This window comes from Salmo salar, chromosome ssa01, assembly GCF_905237065.1.
Source record: "Salmo salar chromosome ssa01, Ssal_v3.1, whole genome shotgun sequence".
In the NCBI taxonomy this organism is placed as follows: domain Eukaryota; kingdom Metazoa; phylum Chordata; class Actinopteri; order Salmoniformes; family Salmonidae; genus Salmo; species Salmo salar.
This window is the reverse complement of record NC_059442.1, coordinates 142478725-142490974: the sequence shown is the minus strand read 5'-3', so window position 1 is coordinate 142490974 and position 12250 is coordinate 142478725.

Here is a 12250-nt window from a genome sequence, read left to right as displayed (position 1 = left end):
GCAAGTCAGTTAAGAACAAATTCTTATTTTCAATGACGGCCAAGGAACATATCAGTGCATTTGTTACGATAATCCATATAAAGTACAGTCATTTGTTAAATCAGAGGTACTTGTGAAAGTGAAACTATTGTTGAAATACTATAGAAGACAGATAATGGTAAATCGTATGAGAGATGGGTAATCTGGCTCTGTTTGAAGATTTGGCACACGCTGCATTTCTCAGAGAGCACATTTTTAGAGACAGGTGGGATTTTTTCTGCAGAAAGTGCAGATTGGATCATTCGATATCATTTCCCAAAACCAATGTTATAGGATTTTTGCGAGGATTTAAGACCTACTTTAAAAAGACAAACGCGTGCTATTCCGGTGCACATCCAAGTCTTATCTGCCAAACTAACCCTGATTCAGATGACCACCCTATCCATGCTAGGAGACGTAATTTATAGGTCGGCAGGTAAGGGTGCTCTCGAGCGGCTAGATATCCTCACCATTCGGCCATCAGATTTGCCACCAAAGCTCCTTATAGGACACATCACTGCACTCTATACTCCTCTGTAAACTGGTCATCTCTGTATACCCATCGCAAGACCCACTGGTTGGTGCTTATTTATAAAACCCTCTTAGACCTCACTCCCCCCTATCTGAGATATCTACTGCAGCCCTCATCCTCCACATACAACACCCGTTCTGCCAGTCACATTCTGGTAAAGGTCCCCAAAGCACACACATCCCGGGTCGCTACTCTTTTCAGTTTGCTGCAGCTAGCGACTGGAACGAGCTGCAAAAAACACTCAAACTGGACAGTTTTATCTCCATCTCTTCATTCAAAGACTCAATCATGGACGCTCTTACTGACAGTTGTGGCTGCTTCGCCTGATGTATTGGTGTCTCTACCTTCTTGCCCTTTATGTTGTTGTCTTTGCCCAATAATGTTTGTACCATGTTTTGCGCTGCTACCATGTTGTGCCGCTGTCATGTCGTGTTGCTACCATGTTGTTGTCATGTTGTGTTGATACAATGCTGTGTTGTCATGTATTGCTGCCTTGCTATGTTGTTGTCTTAGGTCTCTCTTTATGTAGTGTTGTGTTGTCTCTCTTGTCGTGATGTGTGTTTTGTCCTATATTTTTATTTTAATCCCAGCCCCCGTCCCCGCACGAGGCCTTTTGTCTTTTGGTAGGCCATCATTGTAAATAAGAATTTGTTCTTAACTGACTTGACTAGTTAAATAAAGGTTAAAGAAATAAAATCCACCCTCTGGTTTTTGGCAAAAGCTTTCAGCGGGAGCTTGCCGATCGGCATCTCACAGCCCTCGAGACAATGTTTTGGATGCAGTCATCAGCAAAACGAACAGTAACACACAATTTCCATACACAATCACACAACATGTTGAAGTCAAGATGGGTTTCTTTGCCATGATGCCATCAATTGGTTCCCAAATACAAACAGAGTAAAAGACGGCACTCACATCGCCATGAAATCACCATCCCAAAACAAGTTCAACTATGTGAAAAGAAAAGGCTTCCACTCTTTATGTGCAGGTGATAGAAATATTTGATGCGGAAAAGCTGCTGCTGACTGTGGTGGCCAGGTGGAACGCACGACTCGTTCATTCTGCAGAACAGCAATGTTGGCCAATACACCTACAGCTGCAACCAGGTCTTAGAGCATTTCATATGATTCTGTACATAAATCCAAGACCCTCCATTTAGTATGATATGTTACGTTTCATATGGTATGTATTAATTTGTGGATGTCGATCACCCATTTCATATAATATGTTACAAATTACTATTAGTATAATGTTACGAATTTGCAAAATGTGCTATATGTTAAGAATTCTAGCTAGGTGGGTAACATTAGGTAGCTGGCTAGCATTAGCTAGGCTAGGGGTTAAGGTTAGAGTTAAGGTTAAGTTTAAGTATGGGAATTAGGTTAAAGGGGTAAGTTTAGGGTTAAGGTTAGCGAAAAGAGTTAGGGTTATGGGAAGGGTTAGTTAAAAGGGTTAAGGTTAGGGGAAGGGTTAGCTAACATGCTAAGTAGTTGCAAAGTAGCTAAAGAGTTGCTAATTAGCTACAATTCTAAAGTTGTACGTGATGAGATTTGAGTTGCAAGACGTTTGCGTTATATGCCCACCCAACCACCACACTTTAGTTTTTGCCTTAAGTAACAATCTGTTTCATGTAACCCTACCAAACATAACATATCATACTAATTTGAGTGTCCCGGATTTACATTTACTATGTTACGTCTAGTGTATGAGACCAGGCTGGCCTAAAGGAGGGGGCTGTTGAGGATGGATGGCTGTGGAGTGTTGCCTACTTATTTGTCTATACATTTTTCCTGATGGTCCTCTCTTTGTAGGTATGTTTTTATTTTTACTGGTCAAGCCACAACTGAGTGAGCCAAATAACACCTTTTGGTTATACTCAATCTCGGACACTTGCACCTCTATTTCAGCCCCCCCCCCCCAAAAAAAAAGTTAGGTTTTTTTTGGTTGTGCCATTGTATTTCATGGTACGGCGTTGTATATACCCTACAGGCTTTAAAGGGATGATTTTGACCATATATGGTTAATTAGGGGGGGTTTCGAAATACAAACATCCAAGGTACTGCAAGGGCACTGAGGCTGAGAACAAATTGGAATGTATCAATAGTTATCTCCTACTGGTGTGCATATGACGCTGGTAGGATTGTTTGATAAATCACACTTTTTAGGCATATGACCATTCTAAATTCTGTTCTAAGTAGAATAGTTTCTATGCAATATTGATAAATGAGGCCCATGGACTTTAATACATTCACATATGGTTTCTTCTTAATGCATGCAGGGAAGAAATTGCAGTGCATACTTTGGCTTTCATCAATGGATGGGTCTTGACCCAGGCTTTATGCATGGCCTCTGGACCATGACAGCAGCAGTGGTGCTGGGTTGGAGTGCCATCTTGCTCCACTCCACACAAAGAGTGGCCATGGCAGTGAGGCAGGCAGGACTCAGGCTTGCATTAGCAGAGGTTAGGGCCATACTTCAGATGGAAAGGTCCTGTTTTTGTTCCGCCTTCTACTCCCCATTCTGTGGACTGGAGAGCTTTGTGGCGCTCTGTCAGGGCTGGTTGGGTAATTAAAAAGGCCAGGCCAGAGTTGTGATCATTAGGGGCTTGTCCAACGGTTGCATTGGGCAGCAGGCTCAAAATAAGCCCCTCCATACATAAGGTGTGACACATACACACAAACACTCATCCTGTTCTGAACGCCTTACAACATTCCAAAAGCTCTAATATAGACACACACACATACACACACACACTGTATGTGTCCCTTTGCTTCCTTTTCTCCGTCTGTCTCCTGCCTCTGCTCTATGTCCCTCCCGACACACATTGTCCATCTGGTGCTGACGCCTCACACGCTCTACTTGTTACTTTTTATCTTTTATCCACACTAACCCTTTATTTCTCTCTCTCGCACCCCTCTGTATTCGATTTTGCTTTTAACTCCCTCTACCTCTCCCCCTCCTCTTTTATATTCTTGGGCTTTCAGTCGCTCCACTCTTGACTGCTGGCGTCGTGGCGTGGCTTTCTCTGTGGTCCAGCTCTTGAATTCTCTCTTTCTCCCTGTGATCTTTTCAGGAGTCTCTTTTCCATTTGGACCCTGGTCCCCCCTTCACTGAGCCACTCTGTCAGCTCCCTCTATGCCACTTGAGGTAGAGAGTCTCTAGTGCTCCTCTTGACCCCTGGACTGTAACACATACACACAAGGAGCATGAGAAAAGGGGCTCCATTTCATAGTTATGCTCTTTCGTTAAGTAACTGTATAGTTGATCCATTTTATTGTTTCATTTCAGTAGATTCATGTTCACCATCGTATTTCCTATTGCTCTCCTCCTTCTGTTCTCTTTCGTCTCTTTCATAGGTGACCAGATGAGAGGGCATGGAGGCTGGAAGTACAGAAATAACACTAGCTACATCTATCCTTTTCTTATTCCTAGACAACACTCTATATGTTGTTTCTACCCCTTTAGACTCACAAACCAGACATATTTATTTTATATGCTAAGCAGACCCAGTCCTAACATGAATAACACTTCGATGTTCTACTCTTTCCTCCATACCCTTTAGAATGTAAGCCTTTGTACCCGTGGATTCTCTCACTGGAACAGTTAAAGTAAAGTGCCTGGCTTAAGGGCATTTCAATGCATGACCTAACTTTGCCCTCTCCACTTCCACACACTCCTGCCTGTGACAACACTCCCTGGGCAGGGATTCAGTGCTTCTCAGACACACTAGCTGCAGACAAACATAACGATACATAGCGTTTAGAGGCAGCAGTACGCTGCCGTTAGAGCTCTTCATCTGGGAAGGCAGGACCAACACTGAATATATGTTGACTGTATTTTTCTTTTCAATCTAAGCTTGACTGATCTTTAACCAGTAGTTGTGATGGGGTTTAATCTTGGTGTTATTCATGATACTTTATAGAAAATGACATGTTGAGTGTGAGGAAGGTATGTTTTGAAGCGTCTGATAGAGAGAGCAGTGTTGGTCTTGGTTGACTCTGTCCCCATGTCCAGAGTTCAGGACTCTCCCTCGGGGCAGTACCTGATACCTGGCAGATTTTATCCAGGTGGGTGTATATAGGTGCATGTGTGTTTGGGTCCGGAAGGTGTGTGCTTTGAAAGGTGCGTTTCTCTTGATGTCTCCAGTCAATAGTGCTTCCTGCCCTCAGGGCTGTGTGCTAATAGGCCAGTCAAACAGAGGGCACCTGTCTTTCCCCTCCGATCTACCACAGGCTCACAGAGACCGTCTGTTTGACCACTGCAATTGTTTTAAGTCCTTATATGGTTTAATGGACCGATGAGATCCTTAAAGTTGCTGATGGTGTTCATTATAAATGTTTGAGGGAGCAGAACTGTTTTCATGTGTTTAATTGAAAGTAAAACTCTTATTAAAATCTGTTGATTAGTAATCACATAAGCTTTTCTTAGGTTGATTCTGACAAAGAGGAAATATGCCAATGGTGACATCATAGAGACCATTCAGAATTGGTATAAAAATGTCATTCCAGGACAATGAGCTCATTTTAAATAGTTCCAATTATTCACGTTGGTTTGAAAGAGGAGGAACCTTTATGTAACAGACCAACAGGGCTCACATTAATGAACGCAGCGCCATCCAAATCAATGTATTAAGGTGATGTGTTCACTCACACAGTCTGGGTTAAGTGCTTTTCTCCAAGCCACAAAGCCTGTCCTCACAAAGGCGTCCGGCAGACAAGAGACCCTCAGCGCAACCTTGCAGCCTCGCCATTCACAGTTTAAAACAACAGCAGCCTGTGTTTCATTTAGGCAGACAAATATTGTCTTGTGCACAATGCTTATTTGCGAGTCTGAGTTGGTTCACCAATGTCTCAGGCCCAGAGATAAGTGGTGAAGTTTCCAGTTGACTGGCGCGGGACAACTCTGACCCGTCATTCCACTGATTGCCACACACTCCGCTCTGCACTGCCTTTTTGTCAGCAGCTCCTCCAGGGGCCCCTATCTGTCTCTTAGTTTGTCCCAGTAATGGCTACACACACATGCACCACACACATGCACTGCACACACCACACAAACACACACACACACCACTCTGTCCCTCTCTGTGTTAAATGTAGTTACCCCAAGCCCCCAGCGCTCTCCCCATCCTGCTGGCTTTGTCTCCCCTCAGCTGTTCCGGCCGGGTGCCTGTATTGTGCTGCCGGGCTCATTACTAGAAGCACTGTGGCCCAAAACCTCAACACTAATAGGCCCACTGTCGCCCAGAACCAGGATTGGGATGGGGAGGATGTGTGTGTGTGTGTGTGTGTGTGTGTGTGTGTGTGTGTGTGTGTGTGTGTGTGTGTGTGTGTGTGTGTGTGTGTGTGTGTGAGAGAGAGAGAGAGAGAGAGAGAGAGAGAGAGAGAGAGAGAGAAGGGGGACAGAGGGACAGAGGGAGAGGGAGAGAGAGAGAGAGAGAGCGAGAAAGAAGGGGGAGAGAGGGAGGGAGAGAGAGAGAGAGAGAGAGAGAAAGAAGGGGGAGAGAGAGAGAGAAAGAAAAGGGGAGAGAGGGAGGGAGAGAGAGATTAAGTATTTGTGTTGTAGTTGTTTGTGGCAGTATTATGTTGTTTTCGACTCTTTGGCTGTACGATTGTTAATGTTTAACAGTTGCTGTTATTATTTCCTTGGCAGTCCATCAGCTGGTTGTATGTGGAGGCTTTGGAATTTGAATTTGATGCTTTGGGGGATTGCCTCATTTTGCTGCTGTTAAAAAAACAGAGGGGACATACTTTAAAGCTCTTCTGTGTCTCTGGATGTGATGTGTGTTTCTGTGTGCCTGCAAAGGAAACTGAAAAAACTGTGTTCCATTCGATTGATGTTAGAGTGGCATCCCACTTCAACAACAATGGAGAAGGGAGCATTGTCAAAAGTAGACAGGACAGGACAGACTGTAGAGAAAGGGAGTGAGCGTGAGGGTTGCAGCTTGGACATAGGATAGAGAGGTGTGAAGAGAGAGAGAGAGAGAGAGAGAGAGAGAGAGAGAGAGAGAGAGAGAGACAGAGAGAGAGAGAGAGAGAGAGAGAGAGAGAGAGAGAGAGAGAGAGAGAAAAACTGCACGCTGGGTATGTACATAGTCAATGGTAGGCTTCGAAGGGACTCCTACGTTAACTCATGTCTTGGCAATAGTACTGTAGACAACTTTATCACTGACCTCTACCCAGAGTCTCTCAGAGCATTCACAATCAGCCCACTGACACCTCTATCAGATCACAGCAACATCACAGTCTACATGAACAGAGCAATACTCAATCATGAGGCATCAAAGCCAAAGGAACTGAATAATATTAAGAAATGCTATAGATGGAAGGAAAGTAGTGTGGATACATACCCAAAAACAATTAGACAAGAACAATTCAATCCCTTTTAGACTAGTTTCTGGACAAAACGTTTACATTTACATTTTTTTTTTTTTTTTACTGTAATAGTGAAGGTGTAAACTTGGCAGTAGAAAACCTAAACAGTATATTTGACCTCTCAGCTTCCCTATCAATTCTAAAAATGGCAAACAGAAAACCGAAGAAAATTAACAACAATGACAAATGGTTTGATGAAGAATGCAAAAACCTAAGAAAGATATTGAGAAACCTATCCATGTCACAGGCGTCGAAAGGATTAGACCAAGGCGCAGCGTGGATAGTGCTCATACTTAATTTATTATATGAGAACACTTAAACAAAATAAACAAACGACCAACAGCTCCGTCAGGTACAGCAACTAAATGGAAAACAAACACCCACAAAACCCAAAGGAAAACAGGCTGCCTAAGTATGGCTTCCAATCAGAGACAACGAAAGACACCTGCCTCTGATTGGAAACCATACTCGGCCACACATGGAAAATGAAACATAGAAACAGAAAACTAGAACCAATTCCCCTAGAAACAAACCAACCCCAAAACACACAAAACAACCCCCCTGCCACGCCCTGACCATTCTACTATGGCAAAATGACCCTTCTCACTGGTCAGGACGTGACAATCCAACCAAAAACACAGAGACACAGAAAACCTGAGCCTACGCCTTCACTATGGTGAATCACCAAAACAATACAGAAATACACTACAGAAAAAGAAGGAACAGCACGTCAGAAATCAGCTCAAAGTAATTGAAGAATCCATAGACTCTAACCACTTCTGGGAAAATTGGAAAACACTAAACAAACAACAACACAAAGGGTTATCTATCCAAAACAGAGATGTATGGGTAAACCACTTCTCTAATCGTTTTGGCCCTACAACAAAGAACAAAAGGCAAAAACATATACATGATCAAATACAAATCTTAGAATCAACTATTAAAGACTACCAGAACCCACTGGATTTTCCAATTACATTCAATTTACTACAGGAAAAAATAAAACTCCTCCAGCCCAAAAGGCCTGGGGTGTTGATGGTATCCTCAATGAAATTATAAAATATACAGACCACAAATTCCAATTGGCTATACTTAAACATGATCCTTAGCTCTGGCATCTTCCCCAACATTTGGAACCAAGGACTGATCACCCCAATCCACAAAAGTGGAGACAAATTTGACCTCAATAACTACCATGAGATATGCGTCAACAGCAACCTTGGGAAAATCCTCTGCATTATCATTAACAGCAGACACGTACATTTCCTCAGTGAAAACAATGTACTGAGAAAATGTTAAATTGGCTTTTGACCAAATTACAATACGACAGACCACGTATTCACCACGCACACCATAATTGACAAACAAACCAAAACAAAGGCAAAGTCTTCTCATGCTTTGTTGATTTCAAAAAAAGCTTTTGACTCAATTTGGCATGATGGTCTGCTATATAAATTGATGGAAAGTGGTGTTGGGGGAAAAACATAGGACATTATAAAATCCATGTACACAAACAACAAGTGTGTGGTTAAAATTGGCAAAAAACACATTTCTTTCCACAGGGCCATGGGATGAGACAGGGATGCAGCTTAAGCCCCACCCTCTTCAACATATATATCAACGAATTGGCGAGGGCACTAGAACAGACTGCAGCACCCGGCCTCACCCTACTAGAATTTGAAGTAAAATGTGTAGTGTTTGCTGATGATCTGGTGCTTCTGTCCCCAACCAAGGAGGGCCTACAGCAGCAGCTAGATATTCTGCACAGATACTGTCAGACCTGGGCCCTGACAGTAAATCTCAGTAAGCCAAAAACAATGGTGTTCCAAAAAAGGTCCAGTTGCCAGAACCACAAATACAAATTCCACCTTTGCCCTAGAGCACACAAAAAACTATACATACTTCGGCCTTAACATCAGCGCCACAGGTAACTTCCACAAAGCTGTGAACTATCTGAGAGACAAGGCAAGAAGGGCCTTCTATGCCATCAAAAGGAACATAAAATTCAACATACCAAAAAATACTTGAATCAGTTATAGAACCCATTGCCCTTTATGGTTGTGAGGTCTGAGGTCCGCTCACCAACCAAGAATTCACAAAATGGGACAAACACCAAATTGAGACTGCATGCAGAATTCAGCAAAAATATCCTCTGTGTACATTGTAAAACACCCAAAAATGCAGGCCGATACCCGCTAATGATCAAAATCCAGAAAAGGGACGTTAAATTCTACAACCACCTAAAAGGAAGTGATTCCCAAACCTTCCACAAAAAATCCATCACCTACAGAGAGATGAACCTGGAGAAGAGTCCCCTAAGAAAGCTGGTCCTGGGGCTCTGTTCACAAACACAAACACAGAGCCCCAGGACAGCAACACAATTAGACCCAACCAAATCATGAAAAATCAAAAAGATAATTACTTGACACATTGGAAAGAATTAACAAAAAAACTGAGCAAACTAGAATGCTATTTGGCCCTAAACAGAGAGTACACAGCTGCAGAATAACTGACCAATGTGACTGACCCATACTTAAGGAAAGCTTTAACTATGTACAGACTCAGTGAGCATAGTATTGCGATTGAGAAAGGCTGCTATAGGCAGACCTGGCTCTCAAGAGAAGACAGGCTATGTGCACACTGCCCACAAAATGAGATGGAAACTGAGCTGCACTTCCTAACCTCCTGCCAAATGTATGACCATATTAGAGACACATATTTCCCTCAGATTACACAGACCCACAAAGAATTAAAAAACAAACCCAATTTCGATAAACTCCCATATCTATTGGGTGAAATAGCACAGTGTGTCATCACAGCAGCAAGATTTGTGACCTGTTGTCACAAAAAAAATCGGCACCCAGTGAAGAACAAACACAATTGTAAATACAATGAGGGAGGGGGGGATGAGAGAGGGCGGGAGAGAGAGAGAGGGGAGCGAGAGAGACAGAGTATACAGTAAATAAAGAGATGTCATGACTCATCTTCATCAGTTGCTGAGTACTGCCCTGATTACATTGTATTGCTTGCCAGTTATCATTGATATTGTGTGCTTAAAACCATTTTTAAAAAGGCAGCTTAGCCTTAGGTTTATTTGATTTTTGATGGTTCTTTTAGTGGTAAATTAAGGCCATGATACACTCAGTTTTTGAAGGGCGTATAGTAGCCTAGGCCTATGTTCAAAAGAAAAACAACACATGTATTGAAATAAATTAATATCGTAAAACAAAACCACTAGGCCTACATAACAAAAAATGTGCTATGGTAAAACTAAAGTAAACTATGGTAAAACTAAAGTAAACTATGGTAAAACTAAAGTAAACTATGGTAAAACTAAAGTAAACTATGGTAAAACTAAAGTAAATTAAACAAAATGCTATTTCAGTCTGTAATTCTATAATGTATGAATCTTTATTCTGAAGTAAGCTACCACCCTCAGTTGAGCAGTGAATTTCAAACACAGATTCAACCACTAAGACCAGGGAGGGTTTCCAATGCCTTGCAAAGGAGGGCACCTATTGGTAGATGGGTAAAAAAAAAATGACATTGATGATCCCTTTGAGCAAGTTATTAGTTACACTTTGGATGGTGTATCAATACACTTAGTCTCTACAAAGACACGGGCGTCCTTCTTAATTCAGTTGCCAGAGAAGAAGGAAACCACTCAGGGATTTCACCATGAGGCCAATGGTGACTTTAAAAGTTACATAGATTAATGGCTGTGATAGGAGAAAACTGAGGATGGATCCACAACATTGTAGTTACTCCACACTAACCTAATTGACATAGTGAAAGAAGAAAGCCTGTACAGAATACAAATATTCCAAAACATGCATCCTGTCTGCAACAAGGCAATAAAGTAATACAGCAAAAAAAAATATCAAAGCATTTCACTTTTAGTCCTGAATACAAAGTGTTATGTTTGGGTCAAATCCAATACAACTCTCCATTTTTCCAGTATAAAAAAATAAATGGAATGGAGCTAAGTACAGGCAAAATCCTAGAGGAAAACCTGGTTCAGTCTGCTTTCCACCAGACACTAGGAGATGAATTCCCCTTTCAGCAGGACAATAACCTAAAACACAAGGCTAAATCTACACTGGAGTTTTTTACCAAGAAGACAGTGAATGTTGCTGAGTGGCCGAGTTAGTTTTAACTTAATTATACTTAAAATTCAATGGCAAGACCTGAAAATGGTTGTGTAGCAATGATCAACAACCAATTTGACAGAGCTTGAAGCATTTTGAAAAGAATAACGGCCAAATGTTGCACAATCCAGATGTGGAAACCTCTTAGAGACTTACCCTGGAAAGACTCACAGCTGTAATTGCAGCCAAAGGTGCTTCTACAAGTTATTGACTCGGGTGTGAATACAAAAAATTGCAAACATTTCATAAAACATGTTTTCACTTTGTCATTCAAATCAAATCACATTTTATTGGTCACCTACACATGATTAGCAGATGTTATTGCGGGTGTAGCGAAATGCTTGTGGGGTAATGTGTGTAGGTGGGTGAGAAAAAATATATGTTTAATCAATTTTGAATTCAGGCTGTAACACAACAAAATGTGGAATAAGTCAAAAGGTGTGAATACTTTCTGAAGGCCCTGTATGTGGCATGTAGCCTATTACATTCGACAGCTCACATTCAAGGGTTAATAGCGCGGAAACTCACTGATGAATTTGAATATAAAACAGTAGGGCTAGGAAAAATCAAGTCAGTAACGAATTGATCCCTAGCCTAACATTAAAAATAATACAATTCGAGACAAAACGGGATTGGGTCCCTTTTGAAACAAAAATACAATTTTTCCAGAGATAGCCTTATGTATGGGTCTACTCTCCAACATCGTGGGGTGTGGTTTGGTATTTCGTATTGGCTGTATCCACGGCGGAGAGGCAATCCGTCAAGTCCCGCGGCATGTGCTGTGATGGTGGGTCCAGGTGGGCTGTGGCACCGCCGAACCATGGCCTCGTTACCGGGGTATAATAATGAGGCCGCAAAGAGGGGAGAAATAATTGCAAATAAAACTACATGATGCAGAAAATAAAATAATAAATGAAACAGATGTGCGTGTGTTCAGGATCATTGCTTTCGTCCTCTTACGTTTCAAGTAAATTGCTGAGTTGCAGAAAATAGGTAACATTTAAGAGTTTTGCAGTAGAACCGTATAGGCCCTAATACTACTACTACTAATAATAATAATAATAATAATAATAATAATAATAATGATGACAATGATAAGGTATTCTGTTATAACTATTTAATTCACTATGTACAGTATTTATTGTGCACAATGGGAACCCTACGTCCTACATCCATGGCAA